We start from the raw sequence: 22,700 nt of genomic DNA, 5'->3' as shown, positions 1-22,700 counted from the left end.
CAAGGCGAGCGCTCTACCACTTGAGCTACAGCGCCACTTCCGGTTTTCCGGTGGTTTATTGGAGATAGGAGTCTCATGGTCTCTCCTGCCCGGGCTGGCTTTGAACCACGATCCTCAGATCTCAGCCTCCTGAGTAGCTAGGATTACAGGCGTGAGCCACCAGCGCCCGGCTTAGTGTTATGTTTAGTAAACAAACAGAAGCTAAGTTTTCATCTTGGCCCTTCAGTTTATCTAATGATTATAGAGAATTACTTCATTTCTGAGGCTCGGTTTTCTCTTTAGGAAATTGATAATATACCTTCTGGACAAGGTTGTTTTGAGTAGATAAGTAAGCCAATAGCCGTTTATTTTTATGTATCTTCATATATGTATGTGTATATTTTTCTTTAGCATTACTGTGGATTGAACCCAAGGCGTTGGAGATGTTAGGCAAATGCTTTACCATCTAGATATACCCTCTACCCTAGATAATTTAAACTGATAGTAGCTGGGCCATGCAGAATTGGGGGTAGTGTGATAATATTGTAAGATTGGAAGTGAGAAGACCAGATAAGAGGCTTCTAGTGGAAAACAAGACAAGCTTGAATCAATTAGGTAGCCACAGGATTAGAAATGAAGGTGTGGGATATGATTTAAGGTACAGAAACTGGATAATTGGAAAGATTCAGATGGCAGCATCTGCAATTGAATTGTATTTTTGTGTAGTATACTGGGTTGTACATTAGAGTAGATAGTATGGGTGCATTACTTTCAAATAATTAAATATGTAAACAAATGAATTGTGAGTAGAGAATAATAGATGGGTATGAGGAGAAGGGGTTAGATTAATTACAGGATACTTTTTGACGGGTTACAGAATTTACTGACTTAGGGAATATTTTTAGATACTTACTGTATACAAGGTTCTATGGGAAGGAATGTGAAGGCTCCATGAAGAATATCTGTTTATATGTGGCAGTCATGTTCGCCAGGAATTTATGGGCAAAATGTACATGCTTCCATCTTTGACCTACGTATGACTGCTTTGGTCAGAGTGGGCTTTGTGGAGAAATTGGACTGTAGTTTAGACCCTGAATAAGCAGGATGATAATAGGCAGGATAGTTAGTGTATATAACTGAGAAAAGTTCTGCGTATATTTGGGGTTGATGGTTTAGATTAGCTATGATTTAGAGTTCATGTTGAAGAGTAGGGAGAAATAAAGCCAAAAAGTAGTAGATGGAAGATCTTAAAATGCATACCAAATTGGTTGTTAAAATTTTAGGTGTATGTGTATATATACAAAGCTGTATGTATATTTGCCACTTATACGTATATGTGTATATATTTGCTATATTATATCAATCAAAGCATTGTAACCGTAAAGATACAGGATAATTTTTCTTGTGAATACATTTGTGTATTATCAGTTCATATTTAGACCATTTCTAATAACCTAGAAGGCTCCTTTTGTGTTACCTCCAGAATGATTCCTCCAGTCCACAGTAACTATCACAGTATCTCTGTTGTAATAGTAGTTCTGTGTGTTTTTGAAGTTTAGATAAGTGAAATCATATTTTTTTTTTTTGTTCTTGCCTATGAGGTTAAGCAATTCTTTTTTTTCAATCTTGGGATTGCATTATGTGAATATACCATTTTTATCTATCCCATGTTTGTTAAACAACCGAATAGTTTCTATTTTTTGGAAGCGTAAGGAGTTGTAATGATTCAGTATGTAGTGGGAATGATTGATGGTTTTTGAGTGAGAAAATAATGAGGTAGCTAAAAAATGCTAAGCTGGTGATCTTTTGTAATGAAGGAGAACTTGGTAACTGGGAGATGGAAGATGGTGGCAAAACTATTTGGCTATTTTTTTTGGGGGGGGGGTCCGGTCATGGGGCCTGAACTCTGGGCCTTGGCACTGTCCTTCAGCTCTTCAGCTCAAGACTAGCACTGTACCACTTGAGCCACAGCGCCACTTCCAGCTTTTTCTGCTTATGTGGTGCTGAGGAATCGAACCCAGGCCTCATGCATGCAAGGCAAGCGCTCTACCACTGAGCCACCTTCCCAGCCCCTGGTGGTGGCAAAACTATTAAGTGTTGAAGATCTAAGTTGGCATTATGGTAGTGGGAATAAAAGGAAAAGAGATAGGTATAAAAAAGAATAGAAATGATTTGGTGTAGTGACATACATTCGTAATCCTAGATACTCAAGAGATTGTGGATGAAACAGGAAGGCAGAGGCTAGCCTGGGCTGCAGGAGAGTTGAAGGTCAGCCTGGGCTTCACAAGACGCTACCTAAAATGAGTTGTAGAGTGAGTACTTGGCTAGCATGTGTAAGGACCTCAGTTTGATCATCTGTAACACACACACGCATGCATACATGCACGCACACGCACACAGACACAGAGTTTAGGAAGGAATAACAACAGTTGGTCACTGGTGACTTGTGACTGTAATTCTAGCCCCCGGAACACTCAAGATCTAAGGATCAAGGTTCAAAGCCAGTCTGGGCAGAAAAATCTGAGAGACTCTTATCTTCTCTTAACCACTGAAAAGCTGAAAGTGGAGATCAAGTAGTAGAGTGCTAGCCATTGAATGAAAAAGCACAGGGACAGTGCCCAGGCCTTGAGTTAAAAAAAGAAAAAAAGAACAACTCTTATTCCAAAATAAGACAGGAAGTAACAGATGGATGAAGATATAGCATTTTAGAAGTAAAGAGGATTACAGGTGGAGAAGGTGTGATTTGAGGGGGATTTATGGAAGGAATTGAGAGTTTGCTAAGATTAAAGATTTAAATATGAAAATGATTTAGATTAGTTAATGAGATCGAGGGTTGTATTTAGAATAAATCTGTTGTGGAAAATTTCATAGCTTTCTGGTGGTACTTAATACCTCATGTATGAGTTTGGAGAAAACGTGAATATTTTTCTGTCCATGGGATACACAGTACATTGGAAAGTCATGATATTCTACAGAGGGCAGTACTGAAGTAGCTGATGCACAGGCCTAAATCATGTTCCAGTGACATGAAACTGCTTGACAAAGAGCAGGTATATAACTAGAATATATATGGTTGTGGTTTTAAGAAGAGACATGTCTGAAGTTACATTACTTCCAATTGATGGTCTTGTTTTCACTATGTATGTGTGGCTGAAGTGCAAGATGAAAATTTTAGGCTCTTAGGAAGGTTAGGAAGGTTGTTGAAGTGGTTGACAATATTGGCTGAATTTGGGACAAATCAGAATCAATGGATAGAGATAGATGATCCCGAGAGTACACTGGTACTTGGTAGATGTTGCAGAAGGAATGGTTTAAATGAATAATGTGAACTGCAAAGCTTTTTTTAGTGATAGAATAAGAGTGGGAGTGACTCTGGGAAGCAAGCAGCTGTAAGACTTTTAATGAGCTGGAGGAGTAGGAGAATGATGGAGCTCAGGAGACAAAAAGGTTGTCCAGGAAGTGTTCGGTTTGAGATGCAAGGAATGGTCATGACAGTCCAGGCCAGAGATAATAAAATCCCAAGTTGTTTTTGTGGTGTGAGTACTGAGAAAAATAGATGGATTTGTTACATTTATTTATTTATTTATTTATTTATTTTTTTGTCGGTCATGGGACTTGAACTCTGGGCCTGGGCACTGTCCCTCAGCTCTTCAGCTCAAGGCCAGCGCTCTACCACTTGAGCTACAGCGCCACTTCCGGTTTTCTGGTGGTTTATTGGAGGTAGGAGTCTCACAGTCTCTCCTGCCCGGGCTGGCTTTGAACCGTGATCCTCAGATCTCAGCCTTCTGAGTAGCTAGGATAACAGGCGTGAGCCACCAGCGCCCGGCGGATTTGTTACATTTAATAGTGCCTTCACTTTCTTTATAAAATAAATAGCTTGCTGAATCATAACCATTCACATGTAATTACTGATATAAATTCTGCTGAGAGATATCTGTGGATTAGAAATGAGACATTGAAAAAAGTATTAAAGATTAGGTAGATTAGAAATGCAAAAGATATAATGCAGTTGGTTGACAATAGAACATTCACATCCTCTTAGGATCTAGTAAATGGATGGGCTAGAAATGAACAAGGAGTTAGGAGTGGACCCGAATATAATTAAAAATAAGATGAAAAGATGAAAAGGGGAAGGAGTACCTTGCAGTAAATATGCTACCTAGGAAATAATTACTATATGTAATGAGTTCAGGTGAAAAGTGGAATGAATGAGAGTTGGGAAGAAGAGAGATCTTTTTTAGATCTTGAGTGATCTAAAATAGCTACTCATTTCTCCTCTATCATGACTTTAACTCCTGTTTTTCCATTCTTTTTATTTCTATTTTAATTTTCCACAGTTGTAAAGAACTTATTTAGTAAAGAGAAAGTAAAGGCCACTCAGGAGAGAGAGCAAAAAACCTAGAAACCAGTTGTCTAGATTATTTTAAATAAAAGAGATGCTATGTTTCCCCAAACTGGCCTCTAAATAAAAGAGATGTTATGTTTCCTCAGACTGGCCTCAAACTTGTGATTTTTTAGCTTCCACCTGCAATTCCTGATGCTTTGCTCAGTGGCTGGCTTATTACATGTGTTAGTGTTCTCAGTTTTCCTTCTCCTCCCATTTTACCTGTATATAGATGCCTCCCAGAAAATATTTCTTGGCTTATTTCTAGTTCTGACTTATCATTGAATCAACATTTCCAAAGGAGTTTTTTTTTTTTTTTTGCCAATTTCAGAAACAAATATAACTAACTTAAAAAAATCCTTTATCTTCCATATACTTACTTGATTAAGGATATTAAGATCTAGACCAGCATTTTATTCTTTTACTTCTGACTCTGCCTTCAACCTTTAGTTTGTCTTGTTCTGTAGTAGTATCTATTTTTGTCAAACTTTGTTTTCCACCCTTTTTCCCTTGTACTATCAAGCACTTGCTTGATGTATTCTTCTAACGTTATTTAGATAATATTTCTTTTCTTCTTTTTTTTTTTTTGGGTCCATTCGTGGGGCCTGAACTCTGGGCCTGGGCACTGTCCCTCAGCTCTTCAGCTCAAGGCTAGCGCTCTACCACTTGAGCTACAGCACCACTTCCGGCTTTTTTTTTCCTTTTTGCTTATGTGGTGCTGAGGAATCGAACCCAGGACCTCATGCATGCAAGGCAAGCGCTCTACCACTGAGCCACCTTCCCAGCCCTAGATTATATTTCTTACATAGCTAACTCTTTCAATCTCTGAGCAGGAGTACTTTCTTTCCTACCTTTCCTATTAGATCAGTTTTTCATGTGACTTTGTATTTCAGAGAATATATGCATGGCAGAAACACAAAGTGGCAAAAATGTGACAGAAGCACAACAGTGTTGTTCTGTCCTAGTGTAGCTTCCTTTACGGCCTTAGGGATTAGGTTCAGTTTCTAGTCCCTTGGCAATTACAACTTTTTTCCTTCTGTAACGTGTAGTCATTTACCAGAGTTAGTAAGGCAAAATTTGAATCCTTGAGAAGGTAGAGGGGCAGGGTGCTGGTGGCTCATGCCTGTAATCCCAGCTACTCAGGCGGATGAGATCTGAGGATTGCTGTTCAGAGCCAGCCCAGGCAAGAAAGTCTGTGAGACTATTTTTTTTTTGGGGGGGGGGGTTCCAGTTGTGGGGTCTGAACTCTGGGTCTGGGTGCTTCCCCCAGCTCTTCAGCTCAAGGCTAGCGCTCTACCACTTGAGCCACAGCGCCACTTCCGGCTTTTTTTCTTTTTGCTTATGTGGTGCTGGGGAATCGAACCCAGGGCCTCATACATGCAAGGCAAGCACTCTACCACTGAGCCGCTTTCCCAGCCCGGAATGGAGGATTTTTAACTTTGAAGTTTGAGGGAAGACACTAGTGTATATCCAAGGGAATAGAATGAAATAGATATTTGATCCTCTGCAAGATCCTGATTAAGTATTTGTCACTATGTACAGACTTAGTCATAGGGAGATTGGCCTGGTTATGAATGACTCAAACAAATTGTTAGAGAATGTTTGGAAAGATTGACAGTTGTTGGGGCTGGCGCTGAGATGTAGCTCAGTAGTAGAGCTCTTGCCTACTTGTAGGAGACTTTGCGTTTGATAGTGTTTTGAGAGAATGTGTAAACAGACTAGAAAAACACAATATTTGAGAAAATTATGAATTGATTTGGTAGGACTGATAAAAGATGTTTGCTTAGGAGAGTACTTATTTAAGTAGTTGTACAAAGAGTTTTGGAGATATTTGAATTGCTAAATGAGGGATGTCATGGAAGAGATTTACGAAGATGGTATTCAAAAGTAAATTTCAAGAGTAAAACGGAAAGGTGGTTTAAAGAGTTCTTTTAGGAAAAACTAAAATGATTAAGGTGTGAACAGGAAGGATTAGGGAAGTAGTTACTGAACTCATTCATTGTAAGACTGGTATTTACAAGTCTGCTGGGTTGTGTTGGATACTACTTTTTGATGAGTGGAAAGTCAGGAAAGAGTCCACAGGCCGTGGGTTGTAGGGGTGTCGAATGAGTAGAGCCCTTCGTGGGATCTGGGGCTCCCAGAGCGGAGCCGAATCTGCCCAGGGGACCTTGCTGCGAGTCTGGGCGGCAGGCCTGCGAAGACGCGGTATGCAGCCGCCCAGGTGTGGGTCGGGCCGGACGCAGGCCGTCCGGAGGTGCCGCCTGAACTGTGCCGGCTGGGGCAAGAGGAGGCCTGGTGGAGCGGGCGGGCGGGCGGGCGGGCGAGCGGGCGAGCGAGCAGACCTCTGCACGCGGCTCCCGCGGCTCCTTTTGTTGTGTGTGGGAGCGGGTGCGCGCGCAGACCAGCGTCTGTGTGCGGGAGGCGCAAGCGAGCGGCGCCCGAAAGCCTGCGCTTGCGCTTTCCCGAGCGAGGACGGCCCTGGGCCCCGGCGGCCGCCGGGGGACCTCCCGGGGACCTCCCGCGGACGGGCAGCGCTGAGAGTGCTCCTCGGTGGCTCACTGGAGTCCGCCTGGCAGCGGGTGCCCCGGGCTAATGGACTTCCCCTTTCCCGAGGCGGTTTTACAAATCTGCTGTGGAATTGCTCTGTGCTTTCCAGCTTTATGGCCCGCGAGAAAAAGGTCAGGCCCCGAACTTGGTTTACTAGACAAGTCGTTATATGAAATGAAGAGCCAAACGGAAGCCTCTGGCCTTGTATTGGGCGCCCTAATAAAAATGGCCTGTTCTGTACTGACAATTGGTCCCAAGGCCTTCCAGAATTAGGCTATGGGCAGATTTTGCGAAGCACTTCTGTGGTGCCAGTAAATAATTTTGTAGTGGACGAAAAGCTAAAGTTAGGGTATGCAGAGTTGATGTTCCTTTCTACAGCTTGAATTTAAAACAGCCTTTTGTTTTACATAATAATTATGACTTCTTTAGTTTGCAGAATCAGGCATGTGTGATTTTAAAAGACATTAAAAGATTAATTTTGTAAAGAGCAATGATAAAGACTTCTACAATTTCAGCTATGCTAAATGTTGCTATAAATAAAATCATTTTCAGATTTTTGGATTTATATGTTTGCAATTATCCTTTAGGTGTAGGAGGTAGTCTCTACTTCTTTCTGGGCAGATTTTCAGTATTGTCAGCATGATATGGGTGTAGAACCTTAGCCTGAGTGAATAATTTGTGTGAGATTACTAGTCTGTTTTGCAGCTGGATATAGACTCTGGGTCTCTTATTCCCAGTCTGATGACCTATCCAAGAATAGACTAATGAAACTGGGTATTTGTCTGTTTGGTTTTATAGGCAGTATTAAAGAGCTATAAAGTGAATGTCGCAACATTTAATTTTCTAATGAAATGTTTTAGCTTAAATGTACTTTCTTTGCTGGATTCCTTTGACCTTTAAAAAAACATAAAAGCTATTCCTTAGTGTTAGTTTCTTTTAATGAGATTTGTACCATACATTTGATTAAAATAGATGCCATGATAATTTAACTGAGTGAATATGGTTTTCATTCAAGTATTTTAGTGATTAGAAAGTAGCAAGTAATGTGAGAATGTTTGTCTCCTTAAAATACTAGGGAGGTGTAGAATTATGTTAACATCATTAACCTCAGTTCTTTGGACCTGGAGTGGTGGTTGCAGACCTGTAATCTCAACACTCAGGAGGTTGATGCAGGAGAATCTTGTTTAAGGAGTCTGGACCCAAAACAAAAGCAAAATTTTTGAACCTCTTCATGGAGGATGCTTAACAAAAGTAAAGATAGAAAATACCTGTAGAGGGGCTGGAAAGGTGGCTCAGTGGTAGAGCGCTTGCCTTGCATGCCTGAGGCACCATATAAGCAAAAAGAAAAAAGCCGGAAGTGGCGCTGTGGCTTAAGTGGTAGAGCGCTAGCCTTGAGCTGAAGAGCTGAGGGACAGCGCCCAGGCCCAGAGTTCAGGCCCCACGACCGGACCCCCCCCCCCCAAAAAAAAAAAAACACAAAAAGAAAATACCTGTAGATTTCCCCTACAGCACTGTGTACTGTTCTCATTATTACTACAGAAGAAACACACAACAGTATTTAGTTAATGGTTTTTTTTGTCAGCCCCATACAGAAGAGTATCATGTCTTTTATGATATCTGAATTGCAATTGGACCTTATTGTTGGGTGAGAAAACAGTCCTAGCCTTTCCTCTATATCTTAAACCAAAAACACTCTTTTTTTCTTCCTCTTCCATCTTCAAAAAGCTATAGTGCATTTTGGTCTGAATAGTGGTTCTTAAACTAGAAGTGATTTTGGGAGTGTCTGGAGTTATTTTTTTTGATTGTCTTCCTGGGAAATTCTACTGGCTTCTGGTTGGTAGATGCTAACCATCATACAGTGTACGTGACAATCTTTATAAGAAACAAGTTATCTAGGGCAGAATGTCAGTAGTACTGGTTTTGAGAAACCCTGATTAATATTTTCAGAACAATTTTCCCAAGTGTTTTAAACTTATGAAAGTGATACAGAGTGTAATTGGTATCTGTATCATGTATTATAATTATTTCCCCATAGTTCTTGTTAGAATGATCAAAGGTCAAAGTATGTTTGAACATAAGATTTTAGATCTGGATGCTTAACAAGTTTAGCTAGTTCATTTGTAGGTGAGGAAAGTAAGTTTGAGACAGATTGTGATTTAGGATTCCATGGGTAATGCAGAGCTCAAGTTACTTCAAGTGTAATTTGCTTTTAGTTTACTTAATTGAAATTGATTTTAACCATATTACCAAGGGAAGGGTTATTATATATTCTTGATACAGTTAACATTTGTTTCTTTAAACAATATTTATTATACAAAGTGGTTCATTGTGATATTTACAACATATGCATTTAATGTACTATGTTCAAATTTATTCTATGTATATAACTTTTTTTTTTTGTTGGTCGTGGGGCTTGAACTCGGGGCTTGGACGCTGTCCCTCATCTCTTCAGCTCAGGGCTAGTGCTCTACTACTTGAGCCACCGTACCACTTCCGGTTTTCTGAGTGGTTTACTGGAGATCAGTGTCTCACAGACTTTCCTGCCTAGGCTGGCTTTGAACCACGCTCCTCAGATCTCAGCCTCTTGAGTAGCTGGGATTACGGTGTGAGCACCTGCGCCGGCTATGTATATATCTCTTAAATCACACTCTTCCTTTATAACAGGTTTTGCTTTTTGTTGTTGTTGTTGACATTGGGAACTTTTATTAAGGTATGACCAGCTGGACCCAGAAGCACCTTCTTCCTTGGCAATCCAGTCTCTCTGAAGTGGTTCCATGATAGCCTGTTGGGCTTCATTCTGCTATTTTCCATACATACATGTATTTTACTTCAATAATACCCCTGTCATATCTCCTTTCCCCTATCCTCCCACCAGCTAGTGTTCCCTCACAAACAGTCCCGATTTTGCAGTCATATCTTACGATTTTTTAGGTGTAGATTCTGCATATGAGCAAAAAACATGCCATATTTATCTTCTGTGCTTGGTTAATTTTGCTTAACTTGATCACCAGGGCTAGAGGTGTGGCTCAAATAGTAGTGTTCCTGCCTAGCAATCAAGAGGCCTTGAGTTCCTACTCTAGTACCAACTAAAATAATTAATTAAATTACAATTTAGAAAAGTATGAGAAGTATACTTTGATATTTTTTAATGAATTGTTACTTTTTCAGATTAGTATATATATTTGAAATCTGCAACATGGGTATTACAGTATAACCACTGTAAGACTTTTAGTATCATCTTGTTTGCATACATGCAAGTATGTATGTGTGTATGTATATATGTATGTCAGTTTTGGGGGTTGAATTTAGGGCCTTGTACTTGCTGTGCAGGTACTCTACCACTTGAACCATACTTCCACTCCTGTTTTTTAATAAGGTCTTGATTTTTACCGCAGCCACCTTGGACTTACATTCTTCTGTTTACACTTTCTCTGTTGGTAGGATGACAAATGTGTGCTAGCACATCCAGCTTTTTAATAAAATATTTGAAAAATTGAAATATGTTACATGCAATTTTAAGCCAAGAAAGTTTAAAGTTAATTGTAGCAAGGAGGCTTTCTCTCTTTTTCTTCCTTCTTCCTTTCTTTCCTTTTGTGTTTTTTGTTCTTTCATTTTTCAACTTTCTTTTTCCTTTTTTTATCCTCCCTCCCTCCTTCTCCATCTTCCTTCCCCCCCCCCCTCCCCCCCTTTCTCCCTACTCCTGAGTTCAGGTGATCCCCTTGCCTCAGCCTCCTTAGTAGCTGGGAGGTATGTGGCACTATGCCTGGCTTAAGCAAAATTCCTAATGCAAACCCAAGTGAAAATTGTTAAAACATCTTGACCATGTACATTTGTTCTGTTGTATGAGGATTACTGTCATGGTGACTGATCTATGCTGATTTTAGAATTATACTAGCAAGGTCTGTTTGGTTAATTTTAGAAAAAGGTTTTGGAAACCAGGTACTGATGGCTAATGCCTGTAACTCTAGCTACTCAGGAGGCTGAGGTCTGAGGATAGAGGTTCAAAGCGAGCCATGATAGGAAGTCCATGAGACTCGTATCTCCAATTCACCACACAGTGCTGGAAGTAGAGCTGTGGCTCAAGCGGTAGAGCACTAGCCTTGAGTAAAAAAAGCGCAGAGACAGAGCCCAGGCCCAGATTTCAAGCCTTAGGACTAGCATTTAAAGAAAAAAAAAAGGGGGGGCTGGGAAGGTGGCTCAGTGGTATAGTGCTTGCCTTGCATGCATGAGGCCCTGGGTTTGATTCCTCAGCACCACAGAAGCAGAAAAAGCCAGAAGTGGTGCTGTGGCTCAAGAGTTAGAGTGCTCACCTTCAGCTGAAGAGCTGAGGGACAGTGCACAGGCCCAGAGTTTAGGCCCCATGACTGACCAAAAAAAAAAAAAAAAAAAGAAAGATTTTTATAGAATGAAAAAGTATGTTAGCAAAAAAATAAAATCACCAAAGCCAGTGCTGGTGACTCATACCTATAATCCTAGTAATTTAGGAGGCTGAGATCTGAGGATTGTGGTTTAAAGCCAGCCCAGGCAGAAAAATTCATGAGATTCTTTTTTTTTTTTTTTTTTTTTGGTTGGTCGTGGGGCTTGAACTCTGGGTCTGGGCACTGTCCCTCAGCTCTTCAGCTCAGACCCGTGCTCTACCACTTGAGCCATAGCACCACTTCCAAATTCATGAGATTTTTACCTCCAATTAACTACCAAAAAGCCAGAGGTGGAGCTGTGGGTCAAGTGACAGCACCAGCCTTGAGGATAAAGTTAAGAGATAGTTCTCAGGCCCTGAGTTTAAGCCCCAGGACTAACCCCTCCAAAAAAAAAAAGAAACTGTGTGTGTGTGTGTCCCCAAATGTATAATATATGTAAATAGATGTATGATTTTTTTTTTTTGTATTGCCAGTCCTGGGGCTTTAACTCAGGGTCTGAGCACTGTCCCTGAGCTGCTTTTGCTCAAGGCTAACTAGCACTCTTACCACTTGAGCCAAAGCACCACTGTTGGCTTTTTCTGTGTATGTGAAACTGAGGAATCAAACCCAGGGCTTCATGCATGCTAGTCAAACACTCCACCATGAAGCCACATTACCAGCCCAGCTGTTGATATTTTTATTAGCATTTTATTATGAAAAATTTATAGTAACATAATAGAACTTTGATGACCTAGCTTCAGCAGCTATTATTGGTCAGTGATGTCTGCCTCAACTCTCCCCTCATTCTATTTTTTTTTTTTCTTTTTGTTGGTTGTGGGGCTTGAACTCTGGGCTTGGGCGCAGTCCCTCAGCTCTTCAGAACAAGGCGAGTGCTCTACTGCTTGAGCCACAGCACCACTCCTGGTTTTCTAGTGGTTTTGGAGATAAGAGTCTCACGGACTTTTCCTGCCCGGGCTGGCTTTGAACTGTGATCCTCAGATCTCAGCCTCCTGAGTAGCTAGGTTTACAGGCGTGAGCCACCGGTGACCGGCTCCCCTCTCATTCTAGTTTTAAAGAAACTTTTATTTTTGAACCTGTGTGTGATGGCACATACCTATAATCCTAGGACTGAGGAGTCTATGCAGGAGGATTCTGAGTTTAAGGCCAATTTGGGCTATATAGCAAGTTTGAGGCCAGTTTGGATACAGAGATACTTTGAACTAAAATGAAAGAAAACAAAAGGGGGACGGGGAGAAAAGAAAATAAAAGACCCTCACAACCCACATTACTTTATTTTTAAAAAAAATTACAGATTCCCAGGAAGGGACAAGATTAGTATAGAGTGCTGTGTATCTTTTATCCAGACTATTAATAAAGTTGTTCTTATACATCAAAGCCAGGAAATTAGCATTGCTCTATTACTGTTAACTACACTAAAATTCACAGTTAACATTCTCTTAGCCCTATACTCATTTGTGTGTGTAGTTTTATCTCCTCTATAAATTTACGATAACTATGGCAATGGTGATAGAGAGGTGTTAGATCACCACAAAAGAAATCTCTCTTATCTTCATCTCTCCTGTCCTCTTGCAACTAACTCTAGAGGTTTGTTGTTTTCAGAATGATATATTAGATTTAGTTTAGCCATTCAACTATTGAAGGACTTTGGATAAATTCTGATATTTTGCTATTAAAAATAAAGGGGTGAAGCTGGGCACTGGTGGCTCAGGCCTGTAATCCTACCTACTCAGGAGGCAGGTCTGAGGATCATAGTTCAAACCTAACTCCGGGCAGTAAAGTCGTGAGACTCTTATCTCCAATAAACCACTAGAAAACTGGAAGTAGAGCACTCACCTTGAGCTGAAGAGTGCAGGGATAGCGCCCAAGCTCAGAGTTCAAGCCCCATGACCAACAAAAATAAAGGGATGATAAGCATTTGTGTGCAAGATTTTGTATAAGCAAACATTTCATTTTTCTGAGGGTGAGATTGTGGGGCTGTAGGGGAAATACATATTTAGTCACTTAAGAAACTTATCCACATTGGCAGGATTGTAGCTCAGTGGTAGAGTGCTAGCCTGATATGAGGTCCTTGGGGGAGGAAAGTAATTTTTAGACTGTTTTGCAGAATGACTCTATTGTTTTACATGGATATCAGTAGTATATGAGACTGGTTTTGTTAAATATAAATTTCAGATGGGATATTCTAGTTTTAATTTGCATTTCTCTGATGGCTGGTCACACTAAACCTTTTTTTATGTACTTGCTACCCAGATTTCAGTTTTGGTGAAATGTTTGTGTCTTTTGTGCCCATTTTCTAACCAGAATCAATCATTTACTAATAAGTTAAATTCCGGGGGGATTGAACTCAGGGCCTTGTCCTTGTTAGGCAAGCACTCTATCACAAGCCACACCTCTGGCTTCTGTTTTGTTTTTGTTTTTGGTGCTATTACTGGGACTTGAACTTAAGCCTTAAGGCTTTACTCTCTTGCTCTGTTTTTTGGCTTATTTGAGCCAAACCACCAGTTCCAGCTTTTTGTTCACTATTTGGAGATAATAGTCTCAATGATTGTCTCAATGAATGTCTTTGAACTAGGATAGTCAGATCTCAGCCTCTTAAGTAGTGTAGACTGTTCATCTTTCATCTTTTTTTTTTTTGCCAGTACTGGGTCTTGCTGTGTGCCTGGGCACTGTCTCTGAGCTCCTTTTGCTCAAGGCTAGCACTCTATCACTTGATCCACAGTGCCACTTCTGGCTTTTTCTGTGATTAGTTAGAGATAACACTCTTCAAGGGCTCTTGCCTGGGCTGGCTTTGAACCATGATCTTCAGATCTCAGCCTCCTGAGTAGCCAGGATTACAGCCATGAGTCACTAGTGCCCAGCTCATCTTTTACTATAACAAATTCTTTTTATTTTTTATTTATCTTTTTTTTTCTGATCGTGGGGCCTGAACTCTGGGCCTGGGCTCTGTCCCTTAGCTCTTCACTCAAGGCTAGAGCACTACCACTAGAGCCTTGTGCCACTTCCTGCTTTTTCTGCTTATGTGGTACTGGGGAATGGAACCCAGGGCCTCATGCATGTGAGGCAAGCACTCTACCACTGAGCCACCTTCCCAGCTCATAACAAATTCTTTTGCAGAGAAATATTTTTAATTTTAACTTCAGTTTCTTTTATGTAGCCTGCTTTTGGTGCCAAATCTAATACCCTTTGCTTCAAGGATGACTTCTGTGTCTACAAGTTCTATAGTTTTGTATTTGTACCTTTTTAAATTCATAATTTGTTTGAATTAATTTGTGATTATTATGATTGTGAGTAGTGAAGTCTTTTCTTTTCTTTTCTTTTTTTGGGTCCAGTCGTGGGGCCTGAACTCTGGGCCTGGGCGCTGTCCCTCAGCTCTTTAGCTCAAGGCTAGCGCTCTACCACTTGAGCCACAGCGCCACTTCCGGCTTTTTTCTTTTTGCTTATGTGGTGCTGAGGAATCGAACCCAAAGCCTCAGGCATGCAAGGCAAGCACTCTACCACTGAGCCACCTTCCCAGCCCCTAGTGAAGTCTTTTCTTTGTGCACTTTTTGCCTGTGGATGTTCAGCACCGTGTTGAAACACTGCCCTTCCTCAGTTGAATAGTTATTGTTCCTTTGATAAATATCAGTTGAACCTATTTGTGTTGGTCTGTTTGGACTCTCCTATTTCATTGATATACGTGTTTTATGATTTCTTCTATGATCATACTTAACTTTGATTACTGTAGTTCATAGTAAGTCTTATTTTTAAAATTATTTTTTATTATTATAAAGGTGACATATAGATGGGTTACAGCTACATAAGTCAGGTAGAGTTCATTTCTTTTTGGACAATGTCACCTCTTTATTTCTCTTTCCAGTTTTTCCCTCCCATCCCTACATAGTCTTAAAGGGGCAGAGTGCTTTCTCCTACCTGTTTGTCAAAATTGTTCTAGCTCTTCTGGTTCTCTTGCTTTTTCCTATAAATTGTAGGATAATCTTGTTTATGTCTGCGCTTGATTGAAATTGGCAAGCTTATGTATAGTTCAACTTGGAATGGTTTATTATAAAAGGCATTAGTGGCTCATCTCTGTAATCTTAGTTACTCAGATGGCTGAGATCTGAGGATTACAATTTAAAACCAGCCCAGGCAAGAAACTTCATGAGAATCATATCTAATTAACCACCTGAAAACTGGAAGTGGAGCTGTGGCTCAAAGTGGTAGAGTTATAGCATTGAGCAAAAAAAGCTCAGGGACAGCATCCAGGCCCCAAGTTCAAGCCCTAGAATGGGTACAACACACAAAAAATGTGTTGTATGTATGTGTATGATTTACTATATAGATCATGTATAGTGTATATAATATAAATACCATATGAATGCCATGAGATATCTTTCCATAATTTATGTGGATCTTCCATATTATTTTAAAGCAAATTATAGGCATCAACTAGTTTTCCTTATTTATCATTCAATTTATGCATTAAGATGTACCATAAAGTGTTTTTTAGTGTATTTACCTAGTTGTGTAGCCATCAGTTATAATGAATTGTAGGATACTTTTATCACCCAAACAAATATGCTTCATTGACAATTACTCTCCCTCCTCTTTTTTTTTTTGGTCAGTCATGGGGTCTGAACTCTAGGCCTAGGCGCTGTCCCTCAGCTCTTCAGCTCAAGGCTAGAGCTCTACCACTGGAACCACAGCACCACTTCTGGCTTTTTTTGCTTATGTGGTGCTGAGGAATGAAACCCAGGGCCTCATGCATGCGAGGCAAGCACTCTACTACTGAGCCACCTTCCTAGCCCCTATTCCTTTTTTTTTAAATCCAGCATCTGGAAATTACCCATCTTTCTTTCTAAGAACTTGTCTATTCCAGACATGGCATATGAATGGGGTTATAAAGTAGATGGCCTTCTGTGTCTGGCTTCTTCTATTTAGAATAATATTACATGATGTAGCATGTGTCAGTTATTACTATTAGTGTGTGTGTGTGTGTGAGTGTGTGACAGAGATTGAGAGAGAAAGAGAGATTGCTAAGGTTGAACTAACATAGGGCCTCAGGAAGGTTAGATTATTTTTAATTGCTCTGTAATGGTTTGTTATATGAACTACCACACTTTGTCTATTCATTAGGTGACCAATAGTTGGCTCCATGCTACTTTTTGGCTATTGTGAATAATGCTATTATGAATGTTTATGATAATTATTTCCACTAACCAGTAACTGTAAATAAATGTTTTCCTAAGTTCTTTGAGCAGCTCCTCTGTACTGAGGAGGAAGATGTAGGAACTTAGGTTTATATAGCAAGTTGATCAGAAGCATAAGTAAAACAACTAGGGGCATGGAATTGGCATTTGAAGTTGGAGTCAAAACAGTTGAGCTCCAGATAGATAGTGTCAGGATTGAATTATAGGACTCCCAGCTGGTATCTGCTGCAGAATTTAAAGAATTGATAGGTTGTTAGGGAAAATCACTCTGTCCTACTTGGTGACCAATGGTCACAAATTTTCTGTGTTGTTGAGATTTGAGAGTATAGTAGTAGCAGTTTCTATCGATATACAGTTTTGGTTTCCATGTCTCTGATGGCTAATGATGTTGAACATCTCTTCATGTTGCTTGACCACTTGTAAATTTTCTTTTGAAATATATCTATTCAAACAAAGGAGGAGGCAACAATGCTTGATAAGAAATGTACTCATTATCTTGCCCATGTAATTGTAACCCCTCTGTACAGTATTTTCACAATAAAAAAAATAAAAATTAAAAAAAAACCAAACAAAAACAAAAAAAAATGTCTATTCAACTTGTGGGTGGAACGGGAGGGAAAAGCTAGGCGAGGGCAAAGAACAGAATGACATTGTCCAAAATGAAATGTACTCTTTACCTGATTTATGAGACAGTAACTCCTTTGTATATTACCTTTATAATAACATTTTTAAAATGTCTATTAACATAATTTATTTGCCCATTTTTTGAGTTGCTTATTGTTGGGTTATAAGAGTTCTTTGTATATTCTAGATATTAAGTTTTTTAAAATCAAGTCTATTTACAAATAACTTTTCTCCCATTCTGTTAGTTATCTTCACTTTTTTGATGGTATTTTTGAAAAACAGTAGTTAAAAGATTTTTTTATTAGCCATGTGTTGTAGCTTATGCCCATTATTCCGGTTTCTTAGAAAATAGAGATGGAGAGGATCATGGTCCAGGCTAGCCCAGGCAAAACACAAGACCCTATCTCAAAAATGAGAATTGTACAATATATGTTTTTCTACAACTGGCTTATTTCCCTTAGCATAATATTTCCCTCTGCATTGCCTTTTTTTTTAATTACCCCTTTGGTACAGGTACTAGGGCTTGAACTCAGGGCATAGCTGCTGTCCCAGAACGTTTTTGCTCAAGGCTATTACTCCACCACTTGAGCTACAGCTCTACTTCTAAGTTTTTGGTAGTTTAGTGAAAATAAGTCTCATAGACTTTCCTGCCCAGGCTGGAAAGCAAGAAAGTTGAATAATACTTCAATATAAAAATACCTTCAAACTGCAATCCTCAGATTGCATCCTCCTGAGTAGTTTAGGATTACAGTCAAGAGCCACCAGTGCCCGGCCATTCTGCAATTTTAATGTGTGTAATTAACATTAAAAGGTCAGTTTTTCTTTTAAAGAAGAACCACAGGCAGGATTAATTTCTCTGTACTTTGCTTTTTTTTTTTTTAACAATCAATTGTTTAAACTTAAGTTTTTGTATTTAGTACATTATTATCCCAAACACTTGTGTGTATACTTATATCCTTGCTAAATAGTGAACTTCTTTAGACAGAGACCCTTGCATTTTTTTTTTTTTGGGTGGGGTGGTCGGTTGTGAGGCCTGAACTCTGCGCCTGGGTGCTCTTTAGCTCAAAGCTAGCGCTCTACCACTTGAGCTCCAGTGCCATTTCCAGCTTTTTTTGCTTATGTGGTGCTGAGGAATCGAACCCAGGGCCTCATGCGTGCAAGGCAAGCACTCTACCACCTTCCCAGCCCCGAGATCCTTGCATTTTAAGCATCTCTTAGTGTGTTGTAGATATATATCAGATAGAAAAGTATTGACTAAATTAGTGATAAAAAGTACTGTCTTAACAAATCAGACAACCTGTTAGTGGTCTTAGAACTTTGTTAGTCTGTCAGAACTAATGAAATATCTAGTTTGTTTTCTTTTGTGACAAATAAAACTTGGTATTGGTAGAAAATAGTTTTGTGTGTGTGTGTGTGTGTGTGTGAGAGAGAGAGACATTGGTATTTGAACTCAGGGCTTCATATTTGCTTGGCAGGTGTTCTAAACTTTGCCTCTAGCTCCTTTTTGCCTGTGCCTGTTCCTGTGTCTGAACTTCAGTCTTCCTACTTTACTCTTTGAGTAGCTGAGATGACAGGCATTTAGCACTATGCTCAGCTTCTTGTTGAGATGGGATGTTGTGAACTTTTTTTGTTCAGGCTGGTCTGTAACCTCTTTCCTGACCTCAGCCTCCTAGCTGGGATAACAGGAACTTGCTACCGTGCCCAGCTATTGGTTGAGAAAGGGGTCTTGCAAACTTTACTCAGAATGTCTTTGAAGCTCATTTCTCCCAATCTCAGCCTCTTGAGAAGCTAGGATTAAGGTATGAGCCACTGCACTACACTGCACTGCTTTAATTCCTAAATAGATGTAAAAATTCATACTGTGAAAAATAGATGTATAGTATTATATATCTAATAACATTCACTGTTAATTGGCTGATTACAAAATGTCTTGGTTAATATAGTAAATGGAATGATTTTTTTGTTTTGGTCGGTAGTGGGGCTTGAACTCTGGGCACTGTCCCTTAGCTCTTCAACTCAGGGTGAGCACTCTACCACTTGAGCCACAGCGCCACTTCTGGTTTTCTGGTGGTTAATTGGAGATAAGAGTCTCATGGACTTTCCTGCCTGGACTTGGCTACTCAGCCTCCTGAGTAGCTAGGATTTACAGGCGTGAGCCACCCACTGGCTGGAATGATATTCTTAAAAAATGTATTTTTAGTCTTAATCACTTGTGAAGGTACAGGTGATAATAATCAAGGGATATTTAGCTAGCAATATCTTTAATCAAAGAATTACTAAGAGTGATCAAATTCTTTAAGTGCTAAATTGAGATAATTGGTCAGGAAAAGGAAGAGATCTAAACTGCTGTAGTATAGGGAATGGGGTAGTGGTTCTTGTAACATTATAGGTTTTTATATCTGCAGAGATTTAGTTTCCATCTTAGTAGATTCTTCTCATTCTTGGTGGAGAAGAGTAGAAGAGAGGAGGTAATAGATTTAAAGTGAAATTGTGAGAATTGTAAATGAATTAGGGTTCCAGGAACAGACTATGTGATATATGGTTTAGGGCAATTATGGGTAAAGGAAAGTTTGTGATGGGTAAGATACTTGAAAAATTAGTGTTTGTAAACAAGACTTTGAGTAATTACTTTGTATTCTATTTAGCATGTTTTCCCTTTTCTTTGGGGGGGGGGCAGTCATGGGGCTTGAACTCTGGGCCTGTGTGCTATCCCTGACCTCTTCAGCTCAAGGCTGAGAACTCTATCACTTGAGCCACAGTGCCTCTGGTTTTCTGGTGGTTAATTGGAGATAAGAGTCTCACAGACATTCTTGCCTGGGCTAGCTTTGAACCGCAATCCTCAGATCTCAGCCTCCCTGAGTAGCTAGGATTACAGGCCTGTGCCACTGGTGCCAGGCCTTCTTCTTTCCTTCTTTCCTTCCTCTTCTTCCTCCTATGCCTCCTTCCCTTCCTCTCCCTCCTTCCCTCCTTCCCTCCTTTCCTTCTTCCTTCCCTCTTTTCCACCTTCCCTCTCCCCTTCTCCTCATTTTTTTTTTTTTGGTGGGTTCTGGGGCTTGACTCTGGGCCTGCATGCTGCCTCTGAGCCTCTTTGTGTTCAAGGCTAGTGCTCTACCACTTAAGCCACAGTACCACTTGTGGGTTTTTTTCTGAGTAATTTATTGGCAATAAGAGTCTCATGGATTTTTTTTTTGCCCTGGCTGGCTTCCAACCGCTATCCTTAGATCTCAGCCTCCTGGGTAGTTAGGATTATAGGCACAAGCCATCAGTGTCTGACTTACTGCTTCTTTGATTTGTAGGATACTTATTCAACCCTTATAATGCCTTATCATTATTTGTAAATAAAAACTTGTATTTGGCATCTCTTTGTTTATGATAATTCAGCTTCTAGGTTTTCATTACCTTCATCTCATACCTGTACATTTATCCCAGTTGAAGAAAATGATGTGTCCAGTGTCAATGTAATACCTACAGGGAGCATTAAAATTTTCTGTATTAGTTTTTGCTAAAAGGTTGGCTACAGCATGCTGTTAATTTAATAATGCCATTATGGCATTATTAAATACTAATTGTTAAAATTATAAATTCTAGGGCTGGGAAGATGGCTCAGTGGTAGAGCATTTGCCTTGCATGCAGGAGGCCCTGGGTTCGATTCCTCAGCACCACATAAGCAAAATGAAGTAAGCTGGAAGTGGCGCTGTGGCTCAAGTGGTAGAGCGCTAGCCTTGAGCTGAAGAACTGAGGGACAGCGCCCAGGCCCAGAGTTCAGGCCCCACGACTGGACCCCCCCCCCCCCCCCCCCAAAAATTATAAACTCTAAATATTTTTTGTATTTTCAGAAATGACGTTTTTCTTATTTTGGTTATCCTGAGACATTGTTTTCTGGTGTTGCTCAGTTTGGCCTTAAACTCACTCTGTAACCTAGTTTGGCTTTGAATTTGTGATCCTCTTGCTTCAGCCTCCTGAATGTTAGAATTACAGATATGTGCCTCCATATCCAGGGAAAACTACATACACTTTTAAGGGAAATGTCACTCAGGGATTTCATTAAGAAATAGTACAATTTTAATAATGGAGAGCATTTACATTGAAAACATCAGTATATGATTCTTTTTAGTTCAATATTTTTTGAGACAGGCTTTACTGTGTGGACTGGGTTAGTCTCGAATGCAGTGATCATCGAATCTTAGCCTCCATACAGACATACGACACCATGTCTGACACCAACATTTGATTTAAATGAAGCACACGTACTTTTTCTTCCTAGTTAAGATGATTCAGAGTTGGGCTGGGAAGGCAGAGTTATTGTCCTGGCTTTAAAGAAACGTTGTTGTGTGTGTGTGCTGGTCCTGGGGCTTGAACTCAGGTCCTGGGTGCTATCCCTAGCTTTTTGCTCAGGACTGGTGCTCTTATCACTTAAGCCACAACACCATTTCTAGCTTTCTAGTATTTAATTGGAGATAAAAGTCTCACAGAGTTTCCTGCCTGAGCTGGCTTTGGAGTATGATCCTCAGATCTTGTCTCCTGAGGAACTAGAATTACAGGCATGAGCCTACACCTGATTAAAGAAATCTTAATGCTTTACTAGTTTGAAAATGTAATGATAAATCATATGTATTAGCTTTTTGATAATATTTAGCTCTGGAAGGTCATTAGAGTTGGGTCATTATTAGTTCTGTTTCTAATTTAGCAATATCTACTATGGAAAGAATTTTGCTTGACTTGAAGATGGTGTCTAATTTAACTTCTTTTGAAAATAACCTGTACTTTTACTTTTGTAGGACAGGGGAGGAATCAACAGCTTCGAACTTTCAACTAAGTAATCTGGCGGGATGGGCATTTGCCTGACATATTTTATAGAGGTAATTCAACATTATTTTACTCAGTCTTTGTTATTTCCTTCTTTCTTTTTTTTTGTCAGTCGTGGGTCTTAAACTCTGGGCTTGGTCGCTGTCCCTCAGTTCTTAGCTCAAGGCGAGGGCTCTACCACTTGAGCTACAGTGCTACTTCTGAGTGGTTTATTGGAGATAAGAGTTTCACGAACTTTCCTGCCCAGGCTGGCTTTGAACTGCAATCCTCAGATCTCAGCCTCTTTTTTTTTTTTTTTTTTGGGTCTGGTCGAGGGGCCTAAACTCTGAGCCTGGGCACTGTCCCTCAGCTCTTCAGCTCAAGGCTAGCGCTTTACCACTTGAGCCACAGCACCACTTCTGGCTTTTTTCTTTTTGCTTATGTGGTGCTGAGGAATCGAACCCAGGGCCTCAGGCATGAAAGGCAAGCGCTCTACCACTGAGCCATCTTCCCAGCCCAGATCTCAGCCTCTTTAGTAGCAAGGATTACAGGCGTGAGCCACCGGAGCCCAGCCAGTCTTTATTTCGTGTAACAGATTGCCCATGTCCTTACATGTGAACACTCATACTCAGAACTGTTGGGTAGGACTCTGCATTTACCAGACCATCCCTTTTGCTTTTATACTATTTGTATAGCTCATGGACATATGTATAGCATAGTATTACTATATACACTGAAAAGAATCAGTGTTACTAGTTATAGAGAATAAAGTCTATT

The 22,700-nt window shown here is 40.1% G+C and overlaps 1 protein-coding gene across 1 annotated transcript in view; it reads left to right on the top strand.

Moving 5' to 3' along the window:
• Znf148 (zinc finger protein 148) overlaps positions 1-22,700 on the top strand; it is a 109,101-nt gene that overhangs the window by 10,470 nt on the left and 75,931 nt on the right. The window contains exon 2 of the mRNA XM_042669537.1: positions 21,917-21,997. The gene's annotated coding sequence lies outside the window, so the exon portion shown is untranslated. The remainder of the gene's footprint in view (positions 1-21,916; positions 21,998-22,700) is intronic.

The sequence above is a fragment of the Dipodomys spectabilis genome, unplaced genomic scaffold (assembly GCF_019054845.1).
Source record: "Dipodomys spectabilis isolate Male_0828 unplaced genomic scaffold, ASM1905484v1 ptg000017l, whole genome shotgun sequence".
NCBI classification, from domain to species: domain Eukaryota; kingdom Metazoa; phylum Chordata; class Mammalia; order Rodentia; family Heteromyidae; genus Dipodomys; species Dipodomys spectabilis.
Note: the sequence above shows the minus strand (reverse complement) of the source record. Positions and strands in the feature narration are given on the sequence as shown.